Below are 15,956 nucleotides of genomic sequence, written 5' to 3'. Positions count from 1 at the left end.
ACCCTTTGGCCTTAAAAGTAACTCCTGCTTCTGCTCCCCTGCTTTCTATCATCTGGGCTTAAAAAAACCACACCATTAAAAAAAAAACCTGTAAAACCCCAAAGCATGAGAGAGCAAGAGGAAAAAAAAACTTCACTTGCACAGTGTGGAATCAAGTAACACGGCATCTCATTCTTAAACAAATTAAATATATGCCCTCTCTCACCAACACTTACACACCTGACCCAGAAGTTGCATTTAACTCAAAATTAGGACAGAGAACCAGCTCAATCTTTTTTTGGTGGCGGGGGGGAGAAAGAGGACTAAACCTCTGCAGGGAATACGCTCTATGTAGATGGGAAGTGTGCCTCCTATTGAATAACAGTGGGGGATAGCTTGCTTTTGTTGCAAAGTTTCCACCTTTCTACTATCTCTTGATGCTTTTGCTCAGGCAGTCCTCTATGCCCCTCAACCCCAAATCAAACCATATGAAAGAACATTTTGAAAATTCTACTCCAAGTCGTGCAAAATTATATCACACCTCGTTCTCTATAAATGATCAGTGTGAGCCCAGAGTTTCATTTGCAACTGTAAATAAAACAGACCTGCCACTGTGTTTATAATCCCCCTTAATTGAATTTATGTGTGAAAACTCAGACACAGCATTATTATCCCTCAAGTTACTAACAGCTCTGGGTCTTAGGCAAAATTTTTTTAACAAACATAACTGCAAGTGGTATTTTTGAATCAAAACAAGGAACTTTTCCTCCATATACAAAGGGGGGGAAAACAGTTTGAAAGATCAATATGAAATAGGTTAATATGTTATTCCATCCAACTTTACCTTGACCCATCCATTTAAGTTTTTTGCATTATAGCTCTGTATTAAAGTCACATCACAGGATGCATGTGTGTGTGGTCTATGCTACAGAGAATAAACTTGTGAATTATCTCACCTGTTTCTCATTTAAACGTTCCAGAAATCTATACATTTAAGATGAACACAATTCTAAGACATGAAATGAAGAACTCTCCAGACCAGCCTCCCCAACAAACCACACTGGGACTGCTTCAGCCTGTATCAATACCTGACTTCATAAGGGATAACTCTTTTTATTAAAACATATTGTGAAAATACAGTGGAAAGCAAACAGAATACCAATTCCCTAACAGAGGAGCTGCTATAAATAAGCGTCAGAACTCACTGCAAAAAAATGGAGATTAATACAAGGTCTTTTCTGAAATGTAGGGTTATATTAATCGTCCATCATATGTGAAGGGATATCATTACCAGCTATGTTCCCAAAGAAACTTATTTGCTGCAATTTAATACTGCAGTACACAAAAAGTGGTGTACTGTGGAATATTCTAAATTGGAGTGAAAATAAAATATTCTACATTTAAAGGAACATCAGTTGACAATGTGCATAGCTGTTCTTAATTTAATTTATAGTTGCAAAACATGGGTCTCCCCACAAAACCTGAATCTCTTGTCTGGAAGAAGAACTGGAATACACTGAAAAATGACTTTAAGTTGGTTCACAATGCATCAGTTTTTTTAATGTTAAACATTTTTAATGTTGAGCATTATCCATATTGATGTGTGGTTTTTTTTTTTAGATAAGCTTCCTAGGATTTATAATAATATATGAAAAAAGGAGCACTGAAATGAACGCTCCTGCATGATCAAATCTTTATTATCATCATGGATCAGCATATTCCTCCATGTTGGAATCTCGTGTTCCTGTAAGAATTGTTAAAGAGCTGCCCCTTATATGCATTGATGTATTTGAGGCCTTCAGTGACTTTGGTGGAAACATCTTGGGCAGAGGTCTCCAAACTTGGCAACTTTAAGACTTGTGGACTTCAACTCCCAGAATTCTCCAGCCAATTCTGGGAGTTAAAGTCCACAAATCTTAAAGCTGCCAAGTTTGGGGACCCAGCTGAGGCTAGGAAGTTGTAAGCCTTGAAACAAAAACATACATCCAGCTCTCTGGAGAAAGCTCTAATGCTGGGAAAGGTAGAAAGAAAGACAAGAGGCGAACAACCAGCCACAAAGTGAGTGGACTCAATTAACAATGATCATGAGCTCATCATTACAAGAGCTTAAAAAGGGAGACAGGCTGTCAGGGAGAAAATCTATCTACATGTTTGCCAGGAGTCAACAACTTGATGGCAGATAATCAGTATAATTTATTTTTACTAGAAATAAGAGCAGACTTTTTAATAAAATGGGTAGGGGAAGTCTTGTACAAAAAAATTATCCTTGAATTCCATGGTTTTAATGCAAGAAGATACATGTCAAGAAAGTCACATAGGTTTACACAGCTAGAAATTCAACAAAAATTGAGCAGAGTTGAGAATATAGTGTGTACATATATATGCATGTACACACACACACAATAGTAAAATCTAATGCAAACTAAACTTAAAGAGATGAAAATAGAGTGAAAGGGCAAAGAAAGGGGAATAAAAGAAAGAGAAGAAAGTAAGAATAAGAAAGAAGAAAGAAATATATGGGAAGAAAGTGACTTCCAATCTTCATCAAGCATAAACCAATTTAGTGGCTCTTCACCTTAAGATTACACACATCCCTTTATCCCATACCCATCTCTTACAAGGGGTTGTTGACCATCTAAGTTTGGGGTGCATAAACAGGATTCTGCTTTCTTGTTCACAGATGTATAAGGAGTCAGCTTTATCCCAGACTACAGTTCCTAAGAAGCATTTTTAGCATTTCTAAACAAGGTAGCTCCTTTTCCGCTTTCTGCAGAGACTGCTAGCTTGCACCTGTGTGTGACACTGCTGATTAATTCCAAGACCACCTCGTCTTGCCAATTGCTCAATGAAATCATTCTGAGCTCACAGGTGATTTGATGAGTTATGCCTTTGCACCCAACTGTTCTTCCAACATCTGCTGCTAAGTATAATGGGGAGAGGGGGGAGTACGTGCCTTGCAATTCAGAGATCATGCAAAAAATAATCAGTAAGATTAACCTGATTCTTGTATAGTACCCAGTGGCAGCAGCAGACAGAGCAGGAGAAATGATCACATAGAAAAGAAGTATCTATTTTTATGTACCTGAAATAGTCAACTGGCAAAAAAAAAAAAAGGTTCCTAAGTAACTGGTTTCATCTTACACTAAGCTTGTTTTGTCAAAAGCAGAGTTTTTCTAGCACTGGCCCAACTTATGATTGCTAGCCTGAGTTACAGCGTTAAGCTATATTAGGTTGTTTTAAAAATAAAGGATTTACCACAAAAGGGAAATGAGCAATCTACACAGTGAAAGATGTTTGGATTTTACGCAGCATTTTCAGAAAAAATCCTATGAGTGCTTTAGTGTTTTTGAAATTGAAGTGGTTCCCATCAGGAAAATAAATCCCATCAGGGAAAAAAGCGCACACGCACATATACATATATATGTACGTCTCATACAACTTCATGGCATTACTAGGAAATTCAGTCACGAATTCTCTGGTATCTTTCTTTGCACTTGTCACATTTACTTTCTTTTCCCACATTAAGACTTTTCCTTTCATTAAATAGTTTCTCTGTTTAACTTGCCAAAGAACTGCCAATGGGCCCCTCATTTTACAGAAGAATGGGCCAATTTTACTACTGGGAGAAGGCTTTTAATGTACCATGGTGAATGTACAATGAAATGCAGCAGTTTCCCTGTGTTAATGATGCCATCCTAGACAAACTGGAGAAAACAAAATTGTGAGCAATTCTAACATTGCACAGATTTTCCTAAAACCTGGTCTATCTGCAATCAATACAGCAAAAATGCTGCAAACCTTATCAACATTAGGTTTTCTGTGATAATAGAAAAATAGAGACAAATCTGATTGACATAGGCATGTACAGTATTCAACTTTCATTTCATCAACTTGTGACTTTCCCAATTTATGATTCGTGTTTTTGAGGTAACATCAGAGGATATAAATGCTTGGGTTAAAATCTTAGATCTGAAATGTTGGTTAATCATACACCAATCAATGCTTTCTACAGGCATCATTAAAAGATTGAAACAGTAATATAAGTCTAAATCACCAAGGACATACCACCATTTAATATGGTTCTGTACAAAAGCAATCATCTCTTTAAAGAAGGGTTATGAAGGATTGTGCCCATTTGTATTATTCTTCCCCAAAACTTGTCAAAATTAGTTAGAGTATTTAAAAACACTTTCTTTTAAAAGAAGTGAAATATTTCATGAAAGAAATTGGCCAAACCTCACAACTGTGTTTTAACTACCTTGGCAGACATGCCCTGTTGACTTTTTTCAAAGCTTTAAAAACTTGGCTATGTATCCAGGCCTGGAGCTCAGAATGTGTTAAGGGCCCTGTTACTTGGCTTTATTATTAGTTGATTGATCAACATTAATCAACATGGATGTTTTTATTATTTTAATGTGTTTTTATTTTTTTTAATATAGAATTTTAGAATTTATAAACCACTCAAAGTTGCATGGTTGAATTGGGCAACTATAGAAATCAAATGAATGAATCAATGAATAAATTAATTCTGTGCTGTTTCAATGAATGTAAGATGGTACAAAGAGATGTGTATCCATAGTTTTACCAGGTCTTAAAGTAATCTTTTTAATACTGAATCTTAATAACAGTTTCTTCATGGGAAGCAACACTGCCCTTCCCTTTCAATTACAAGCATTTTCAAATAGGATGCTTAACTCTTTTATCCCTATTTTTTACTCAGTTATCCTGTCTTATGCATTCAATGTATGTTTTTCTTTTGGATATCTAGAATCTAATCCTACTATCCTAGACTCAATCAGTACTAATATTTATTTATCTCATTAAATTTATGATAGTCACCCAACAGACTCTGGGCAGCTTACAAAATCTAATTTAACTGATTGTACAACAGAATACTTCTGATTTGCTCATAGTATTAAGACAAAGCATCCTTTAATCTAAATAAATTGTTGACAGAAAAGCTCTCCCAAATTCCTACTTTGAAGGATAAATTATTCTCCTAAACATTGGTAAAAATCACATACAAAATCTATTAGGACCTATCTGCAATACATGGGCTTTAAAGAAGCAGGATAGGAGGAAGACTGACACTGTTGAACCTTTGTGTTGTAGAAGACTTCTGACAATACCATAAACAGTTAACAAAACAAATCAATGGATCATTGGACAAATCAACCCAAAGTCTTCATTCGACGCACAAATGACTAGGCTCAGATTATCCTATTTCAGGATAAATTATGCAACAATCTAATTCTCTGGAGAAGGCTGTCATGCTGGGAAAAATGGGAGTAAAAATAAGAAGAGGATGACCAGTAGCAAGATGGATAGACCCAGTTAAACATGATCCACTGAAAGATTTGGAAAAAAACTAACTTAGGAACAGATTGTCATGGAGAAAATCTGTCTATGTCCCTTCATTAAGGGCGTTGATCTCATCTGCATGTAACTAGAGGAAGTCAGTATCTTCCTTGAGGATTTCAGGGATTTTACATTTTTTGCCCCACCTATGTAAGTTCAGTTACACAAGCCTGTAGACATAACACACTCTTTGCTTCTCTCGCTTTGCTTTGCATTCTCTAAAGGTCTATTCTAAGTTATCTTCCCTTGGCTCGGTCTTGTGTGTTTTATCCTCTACCACAAGCTTTTGCAATTTTGCCCTCTCTGCTTCTGCTTTCCCCCTACTGGAGCATGAACATACAGATATATACATACAATTCTTTCTGCTCAGCCTCTTACGTTTTTTGCACAATACTGTTTTCAGTGTTTCATAGCTGTTCTCATTCTCTTGGATCTTCCTCCTTTCCCCTCTCCTGCTATAAATCCCCCTCCTCTGGCCAGCTTGACAGTGAGTAACCATTCTGCAAGACATTATTACCCAACATTCATTCCCAACCAACCTTCGATACTGGCAATAAAGCCAACCAAACAAGTTTCATCTTGGTGCTTCCAATATAAAATATGCAGCTGCTTAGTTTGGGGGTGGAGAAGGGAGAAATGCTTGCCAGCATTCACATCCAGATTTAGTTAAAGAATCCATTATTGACTTTTGTCCTCAATAATCAGCAATGGATTTTAGCCAGAACTTCAGTACAGATTATTTCATTTACCTTGTACAATTGACTGCAGAATGTCTAGTTGGTACATCGGCCAATTCTTCTGTAACAACAAATGGTAATGTCTGCCCAGTTCTGATTTATCAAGACCTAAAATGAATGGCTTGACCAATTCTTTCCCTTAAAAAATAACGCTCTCTCAAAAGTATACGTTTATTCATTGAAAATGCTTTTTTTCCCCTAACCAGCACATTTTGTACTGTTTCTCTAATTTTTCAAGCCATCCATCAGAAGCCATCATCTATAGCTATTGTCAGAAAATACTGGACATTCAGCATGTTAATGCTGTACTTGGGCCAATTTTAGCCACATACATATAATGTAGATCTATCACATGCCTTATATCAATGCAGAAATGTAGAAACATAAAACATAAAGACATGCTTAAGTAGAAGCATAAGACTGTGCTTACTTTTTGCTTCAAAGTACAATCTGGAAAATACTAAATACCCCTAATCCCTTCTGATCTTCAGAATTTCAATTTAATTATTTATCACATATGCCTTTGTGCTAGTAATAGAGTGCCTTCATCTTTTAAATTAACTACATTCTAATTCCCATCAGTAGAATCAACACTTTTCAATTGTATCACTATTACAATTAATGGTCCTAATCACATGTTCAAGGTGTAGGAAGGGTGCAAATAGAAATTAAATGTTTTTGTTTTCCCCAACTGATCTTCCATTTTTCCATCACATACTCTTCAAATAACAAATTGATATTATTTCTGTAAATTTTTTGTCACAGTGTTTTTAATTTCATCTGAGCCAGTGTAGTCTTAGCCCCTGCTCAATGCCATTTCCAACAAAGGGAAATTATCCCTGCAGGTTTGGACCTACAGCAAGGCCTAAAAATTGGAGCAGTCTATTTCTCAAAGAAAAGATTTTCTCTTGCCTCTTATGTTGATTCTTATTTGAATCTGTTATTCGAACTACAGGTAAACCTCCACTTACAACTCTAATTCAGCTCAAAATTTCTGTGGATAAGTGAGACAGTTATTAAGTGAATTTTGCCCTCCCCCGTTTACGACCTTTTTTGCCAAAGTGAACTGTAGTTGTTCAATTAGTAATATGGTTGTTAAGTGAATCTGGCTTCCCCGTTAACTTTGTTTGTCAGAAGGTCACAAAAGGGGATCACATGACATTGAGACACTGCAACCGTCATAAATAGGAACCAGTTATGTCTGAATGTTGATCACATGACCATGGGGGTGCTGCAATAGTTATAAATCACTTTTTTCAGTGCCATTGTAATTTTGAACCATCAATAAACCAATGATTGTTGAATGAACTAACATCTCACTTATCTGGACGGAAGCTGCTAGCTCACATCTCAAATTTTGCTCTAGATTGCCAATGGCAAACCTATGACACAATACATCATTTTTTGGGGTGACAGGCCAAGCCTCCAGATCCTTTGCAAGTTGCATGAGAGGACCCTGCTCTCGTGCGGTCTCCAAGTTCTCCAAAAAAGCACAGGAATAGGGCATACTTTCCTGCTCTTTTTGGACGTTGCAAAGCCACACAAGAACACTCTCCAAAGTTTCGAGGTCTTGTGTGATGGTTGCATATTGACAATTATGTAAGTATTTATTTATTAACTAATAAATTTAAAGGAGTTAATTTAATCCAGTATTCTTTCTTATGAATAAATTTCTCCTCTCTTTCTCTCTCTCTTTCTCTCCTTCCCTCCCTCCCTTCCTCAGCCAGTCCCCAACTCTTAACGTTGCCAAGTTTGAAGACCTCTGTTCTACTTCAATAAAAGAAAAAGCTGTCAACAACCTGCCCCTTCCTAATCTATCTACACATCCACTGTTACCCTCTGAATTGGACTAAGAATTGAAATAATGAGAATGAGGAGTGGCCAAACACCATGTCAGAAAGGTCATTAAGATTTCCAGAATCATCTTCTCCCAGTTCCTGTCTTCGGGGTTCTCCTCAGAGTTATACAGAGGACTGACAGAATAAAGTTACACTAATTAATTGGAATGTGTCCCCAAGACTGAGTGTAACCTCTGAGTGTAAACAATGTACCCACCAACACTTTTATATAGTTATTAAATATGAAAATTATTCAAAGGAGAATTGAATTATTATTTTTTTAAAAAATTGAAAGTTGACATTCTGCAAAACATTATCTCTACCTTTAAGAATGCCTATAGGCCTCAGAAGGATTCTATGTGTTTTCATAAATGGCCCAATGTCTTGTTTGGAAACATGTTCCTTTCAGTCCAGCAATTTTTTCTACCAATGCCTGGGAGATCAGCCAGATCTTCTTTCCTATAGAGGAATACTCTTATTCTTAAGGGCATGGAGTGTTGTCTTTAGCTTACAACAGCTACAATGTTATCAGGACCAAAATCAGAATTATCAGACTTCCGATTACCTTTTTTTAAAAAAAAATTATGACAATGATGTGGTGTGGACTTTCTTTGCGGAAAAAACTAGAAATGTCTGCTTCAAATCTTGGACATTTAAGTGGTTAAGTAGTAATTTTCAAACTAATTCTAGACATGATTCCATATACTAGCAATTAAACTTTAAAAGGCCTAAAGATAGGATATTTCAAGGATCCTCCCCCATATAATTATCCAGAATCTCAATTCATCTTCTACTGTAGGTGCCCTAACAAAAATAGAGATGAAGATTCTGACAAAAAAAGGTATCCATACAAGTCCTGACCCTCTTAATTTCCAAACATCACACACCTAAGTAATGTTCTCCAGCTAGTTCCTCCTTGCATTCATCCAGAATTTTCTAGGAATTAGGCAGGCTATATCTATTTGTAAGTAGTAACGTTTACCCTCTCTGCAATAAAAAGCCTGATAAGGCATTTATTGATGATTAGTATAAACAATATGTGTATTTTTTAAAAAAAACCAAATCAAGTCAAAGCAGGTTAAAAAGTATTCTTGTTCTTCATCTGTGTACGATTGCCATATAGATTTATTTCTACAACTCAAACACTTAGAATCCTGAGTTAATCTTCATCTATTAGGAAAGCTTCCTAGAATTAATAATTTAATATCTTCAATGAAGAGCCTCTCTTCAACACATGGAGAAAACTAAGATAAATGCAAACTTCTGTATGCCCCTCAACTTGTCCCCTATTATTACAAATAGGGAACCTACATATGGAGGTGCAGACCATTCATTCACAGAGCAGCAGCTCCATTTGTATGAAACAAGAATAACAACACAAGACCCCAACTCTTCCCAGGCTTAACCCCATCAATCTGAATGAATGTGCTAAAATGTTTATTTCAAATAACAAACACTCTACAAAATAGAGCACCTGCAGAGCATAGGCGCCTAGGAAAGAAGGGAACCAAAGGTAAAACCTGAAGGGCGATATCATTACACTAATGTCATGACTTCCATATTTGCATCAGATGTTGGGATACAAATTAGGGTGGCATTTGCATGGAGATCTCACCGTATGTGAGTCACCCTTCTGGTGTCATTGCAATTTGCTGTAGATACTGCTCCTGTTGCAGAAATCTTCATAATTATAGTTTATTAAATGGGCGAATAACTGATTTACTTTGGGAGAAAATGGTAAAAGTTGGCAGAGGTTCCCAATTACTCGCAAAAAGGTCCAACCATGATGTGTTTTTTAAATTTTCGATTAACCCCCCTAGTCTGTTATTTTCTCATATAAACTTTCTCTCAAGGAAAATGTTCTCATCCATTGATTAAAACAGTTTTCAACAGCTGCTGATTAAATTATCTGATAGCGTCTGAGAAAAGTCATCAATTGCTCTTGAAATAAAAAGGTGAAATCAATGTGTTTTTCATTACTGGCTACTGACTGACCAAACAAAATAGAGATCCAATAAGTACATTAAATAAGCAGCATAATAATGCAAACCAGGTGGCCAATTGGGCTCAATATATAATCATCTACACACACAAAATTAGACAGGTAATTATTTGTCAAGAGCCTGAAAATTAAGAATAAACATCAATTAAACAAAGAAATGAACCGGAATTCTCAAGAAGTTAAACAATTCAAACTTTGCCCTTCAAAATCTAATACAGATTAAAAGTTGTTATAGGGCTAAGAAAAGTTATTAAAAACTTTGCTGAAGGGCTTTAACAGTGGGCCCATAAGATCAGGCAACTTATGAACTATCTTCCATTTAAAGCCTCTTCTTCCTACCCAAAATAACATCAAGTGCAGGCAACACTAAGCAATTTCAGTCCGTTTATAGAGAAGTAATAAAAGTAGTAGAGAGAAATAGGTTCCACAGCAGCAGCACTTAGGATGTACAACATATAGTAAGAGAACCCAGAAATGAAGACTTTATTTCAAAAAAATAAGGAAATCTCTAATAAGATATGAGGGAGGAGGACCCTGAGAACTGAGGAATGGAAACGGCAAGTTGATTCATTAATAAGAACGGGTTGATACTGAGTTCCTTAAAATTAGATGACAGCTAGAAAATGGTAGCTGTGGGTGGAATAGAAACTGAAAGAGAAAATGAGCCATAGGAAGAGAGGAGAATCATGCATGGTCTAGACACTATTCATTGGAATTACAGTTTTTGTTCTGTTATCATCTTCATTAAAATAGTGAGTTATTCTAATGGGAACACAGAGTCATCTTAAAATATTATTACTTACTGCATAAACGGTCCATAATTTGCATGCATTCGTATTTCCAATATCTCTTTCAAACCTCCTCCAGAAAAGGAAAGCAATTAATGGAATCACATTGAAATAAGTTACTTCGCTCGCAAAAGATATAGAAATTATATATGCCAATCCTCCAAGTTCAAGGTTGATCTGAGGTAGTCAGTCATCACTACATCACTCATCCGTAACTGACTTTAAACATCCTTGGGATAAACTTATATCCATCATCCAACAATTTTTTTAAAAAAATTACAAACTCAGAGGACAGATTTGATGAACCACTAGGGTTGGGTTTTTTTTGTGACGTCAGTTTTCTATGCTATGTTTCACAAAAATTCTGGCAACCTTTAATGTAGGTAAGATCAAGAACAGAAGCAGCAGGGATGCCATCCTGTTTATTTTTCTGTGTGCAATAACAGAATTGTGAATGACTTGTTTCTCTCTAACCCATTTTATACAAAGCAAAGTCACGGCACAGTGGATTTTTCCATTTTTCTCAGGATCGTTGCTATTTCTCCTCCCCAAACTTTTCACTGATTTCTTCTCCTTATTCAAGGCCAAATCTACATTCTTGGGGATTACAGTTTACAGTTTGCCTTGTAGTGGCCATTTGTCAAAGCAACTACAAATAGCAGCCAAATCAGCCCACTTGCCAAAAAAAATTGTCCATCTTTCCCCAAAGGACAATACACAGCACATCAGGGCATGACATAGAGCTACAAAAAGCTTTTGCCCCCAACAATCCTGAGGGACCAAGAGTAGCGTGGTTGAGAGTGCAGTACTGCAAACTACTTCTGCTGACAGCCAGCTGCATGCAATTTGGCAGATCAAATCCCACCAGGCTCAAGGTTGACTCATCTTTCCGAGGTAGGTAAAATGAGGACCCAGATTATTGGGGGCAGTATGCTGACTCTGTAAATTGCTTAGAGATGGCTGTAGAGCTCTATAAAGCAGTATATAAGTCTAAGTGCTATCACTATCTTGTACTCACTAATACCTGATCAATTACAGAATAGATATTATTTCATCCTATTTTCATATACAACCAACAGTGAGATGAAGGCAAGAGACAGACAGACCAGGAGAGCTCAAGGTGGAGCTATGGATGAAGCAGAGCCACTATTCAAGTTTTCATCAACAAGCAGGTCTTTAGAAATACAGATAGTCCCCACGTAGTGACCAAAGTTTAGACCAGCAATTTATCATTAAACAAAACAGGAGTTTGGGGTTTATGGATTTGGGTTTATGACATCACTTTCCATTTGGCTGTTAAGTGAGTCACTGGAGGACATTATGTGAGACATCATGTGATTGCAACTTGCAATTTTACTGCCATCTTCTCCATTAACTCTGCTTGTTGAAAGCTGGTTGTAAAGCAGGCAAATGGCAATTACATAACTGCAGGATGCTACAACAGTTGTACATTTCCGCCAGTGGTGAAATGTCCAAATATTGATCAAAGACTGCATGGATACTGTAAAAGTCATAAATGCAATGACCAATCATATACTTACTTTTTCAGAACCATTGTAACTTCAAGTGGTCGCTAAACAGGGCAGTCATTAAGTGAAGGCTACCTGTAACCAAATCTTCAAATATCTATGTGGCTTGACAGAGGAGCCCACCCTCAAAATGTAACAGATTTGCCCCAAGTTGTGGAGCCACCAGTTTAACCACCTCAGACAGTTTTGTAGTGCTTGAGACTGCAAAAGAATTACAGGATGAAATCACCACATCACAAATTTCATATCCCATAAAAGACTGGCAATGTTCTCCCCAAAACATTGGACATCTAAATCAACATGGCTCAGCCATGATCAACTTTCCTCCAAAAACATCTGAAGTATTTTCTCCAAAATTGACATGACACAGCATAGCCCAACTTACAAACACCCCCAAAAAGCTTCGGTCCTATCCTTGTGCTGATATAGTAACGTCAGGACCAGGATAACCAAGTCCTTCCCTTTCTTCCATAAAATACTTACCCAGTCTTCCACAAGTACTAGTGTAGAATTTCCAGCTGTTCAAAGATTTGAACTAAGAGACCGCACTTAGATCTGCACAATGGGCCAAGGCAAATAACCTGACCAGAAATCTCAAATCTAGGAATGCAGAAGCACTGGTGGTTTGGCAAATTGGAAACAAGGCTGATATTCAGAGCTTGTGACAAGCAGTTTAACTGGCAGAAAAGGCAAACACAGCAGGCATCTCTTGACTGAGGTCAGCTGCAAGACTTGCAGCAGATCCAAGCAGCCCAGAGCTCTGAATTAAACCAACAGCAGATGTCAACCAGTTGTCAAGTCCAATCCAAGTCCCAAATGCACTTGGAGGAAGGATGCAAGCAGAACCTTTGGAAAAGTGGCAGATGGCTTATAGGTGAAAAGGTTTGCCAAAAGTAATAACAATTGGCAGATTGCTGGGAATAGCAAAAATAATATGAAGCAAGAGCAAATTTAGCAGACCTTCAGTCACCAAGAGGTTCTAACTAAACTTCTCTGATCTGCAAAAGCCAAGCAGGGAGGAAGAGATGGGGAATAAAGAAAGAAAGAAAAATACTATAACCTCTTTTAAAAAGTCTTCACGCAGAGATTATACCCTTTTGCTTATGAATGTACTTATAATCAAAAGCTATCCACACAATAGCAATAGCACTTAGACTTATATACCACTTCACTGTGCTTTACAGACAGTGGTGGTATTCAATTTCTTTTACTATCGGTTCTGTGGGCATGGCTTGGTGGGCTTGGTGTGGCTTGGTGGGTGTGGTGTAGCTTGGTGGCATGGCTTGGTGGGCGTGGCAGGGAAGGATACTGTAAAATCCTCATTTCCCCCCTCTCTAACCTGCTTTCCAGCTCTGTTCTCCTGTGCAGGGTAACAAAAGGAGACCCAGCTGATCAGCTGGGACTCTGATCAGCTGGGACTCGGGAGGCAGTGAATAGATGGGGGTGGGGCCAACCAGAAGTGGTATTTACTGGTTCTCCAAACTACTCAAAATTTCTGCTACCGGTTCTTCAGAACCTGTCAGAACTGGATGAATACCACCTCCATTTACAGCCCTCCCCAAGTGATTTACAGAGTCAGCATATTGCCCCCAACAATCTGGGTCCTCATTTTACCGACCTCAGAAGAATGGAAGGCTGAGTCAACCTTGAGCCTGGTGAGATTCAAACTGCCAAACTGCAGTCAGCAGGCTGTCAGCAGAAGTAGTCTGCAGTACTACACACTAACTACTGCGTCACCATGTATATCCAAAGTACCCATTGGTGCCAGGAAAATACTGTAGGACTTTCACCTATGCCCAGCTGTGCCTTTTTATATAACTAATATCATGAGCTGGACCCCGCCCCCCCAAAAAAAGTCCACATATTTTTAAAATCAATTGATATGTTGCCTGCCTCCTGTAAGATAAATCTAAGATTGTCACTGATGCAGTTTCAATGTTCTGACTTACAGTATGGCCATGTTAATGCACCACTGTGTCTTTAAGGAATGTTAGCATTATAACCAGCACAAACTCAAGTTCTCATTTTTATAATATGTCTTTGCAACGGCTCCTGTTTTTTTTTGCTGTGTCCTGGGTGATTTGTAGACACTACAAATACATCTGTAATTTCACCTCGAACCAGCCTTTTCTCCTTTATTCTTCCACCCGCTGAAAATGCTGTTAGAAATTTCATGCTACTGTACTAAATAATCCGTGGGAAAACTGCCATCCAGATGCAAGTGAAGTCAAAAGAGGTGAAGTCAAAGGAGATGAAAGACAAGAGGCTAAAAAGTTTTACATTTTTTTAAAAATGAAAAACTGCTCTGAAAATACTCACCGCCACTGCATCACCAGTGTCTCACGTTGAAGTCCATGGTCTATCGTTGTAATCTTGCTACTGCCTGCAAGAAAAGCAACCACTATGAAGTGTGTGCTGGGAATTGATCAATATATCAAATATCAGCAAAACTGGATCTTGATTTCATCAATATTTAAACTTAAACATAAAATCAGAGTCTTCTCTATTCGACATTTTTTTTATTTCCACCATTATGAAGACTCATAATGAGTCAGCCCAGCACCAAATGATACTGCCTGCCTGTAGAATCTACCTTTGATTGATTTGATAGCTTTATATTACCATGAAACTGTGAATTTCTCATTTGATCAGATGAAGAGTCTTTCCTTTCCCTTGACATATTGCTTCACTAACTGAACATTTAACTAGGGCTGAGCACAGAACCTTTTTTTTTTTTTTGCCATCTTCTTCCCATCACCCTATGGCCACAATTGCTCAAACCTGAAAGCATGACTCCTCAGCAAAGGCAACAAACACAATAACTGTAACACCAGCCTTAAAACAGACTTAACATTTTTAAAGTAACAACCCTAAACCCCAGAAGGAAAAAAACAAGACATCTAGCTCCTACTCAAACAGATGTCATAATCCCACCCACTTTTTATCGTCCCATACCCACTGCAGCTTTTCCAAAGATGTTAAGCACAATCGCTAACCCCCAAAAGGTTGTTCACATCAAAGGAGGACAAGATAAATTCAGACTTATTAAAGCAAGTGGTTTATGGAGAATAATCCCAAAGAAACTAGCTCCATTCATTTGGGAGCCTGGTACTCTAACACACAGCAAGCAAATGATTTAATGCATATCAAATGACAATTATATATTATGAGTTGCTCTACAAGAAACATGGGAATTAGTTAACATGCACATGCATTCCCAGCACTAAATTCTTAGAGAGCTATCTTCCTCCACTCAGGAAATAGAAACATATGTGACCTTTGTATTCAATCCAACTCAATCAAACCCAGCTCATTCTGAAGTTCACTGCGTTCTCAACATGATTCAAAGCACTTGGCAAATACTTTTAAGAAATAAACAAATCTGAGAAAAATCTGAAACTCTCTAATGACCACTACAGAAACAAATATAGCCTGCCTTACAGCGCAAGATATTTCAGCATTTCATTTTTTCCCAAGTATTACCATGCTTAAATAACTAGGAGGTGGAATTCATCTGAATGCTCTACTGTATCCAAAGCTTCCTCTCCCATAGAAAATATGCATGGTAGAAGTAAATGTTTTAATCCAATTAGATCCCCAATGTGCTATTTTTCTACCCACACAAGTGTACATCGATGTTTATATTAAGAAACTTTCAAATATTAACATTTTCCAGATAAATGTATAAAAATAAACCATCCATGGGAGAAGAATTCTATCAACAG

General features: G+C 37.4%; 1 protein-coding gene across 5 annotated transcripts in view; it reads right to left on the bottom strand.

The window, feature by feature from the left end:
- The window catches only part of SEMA5B (semaphorin 5B), a 601,210-nt gene that overhangs the window by 422,919 nt on the left and 162,335 nt on the right, over positions 1-15,956 (bottom strand). For all 5 annotated transcript variants that reach the window (XR_015740811.1, XM_087920416.1, XM_087920414.1 and 2 more), the window contains exon 2: positions 14,551-14,614. The gene's annotated coding sequence lies outside the window, so the exon portion shown is untranslated. The remainder of the gene's footprint in view (positions 1-14,550; positions 14,615-15,956) is intronic.

The sequence above is a fragment of the Pseudonaja textilis genome, chromosome 1 (assembly GCF_049901715.1).
Source record: "Pseudonaja textilis isolate UNSWEBS1 chromosome 1, rPseTex1.2, whole genome shotgun sequence".
Lineage (NCBI taxonomy): Eukaryota > Metazoa > Chordata > Lepidosauria > Squamata > Elapidae > Pseudonaja > Pseudonaja textilis.
The sequence above is the reverse complement of the archived record's forward strand: the minus strand, read 5'-3'. Positions and strand labels throughout refer to the sequence as shown.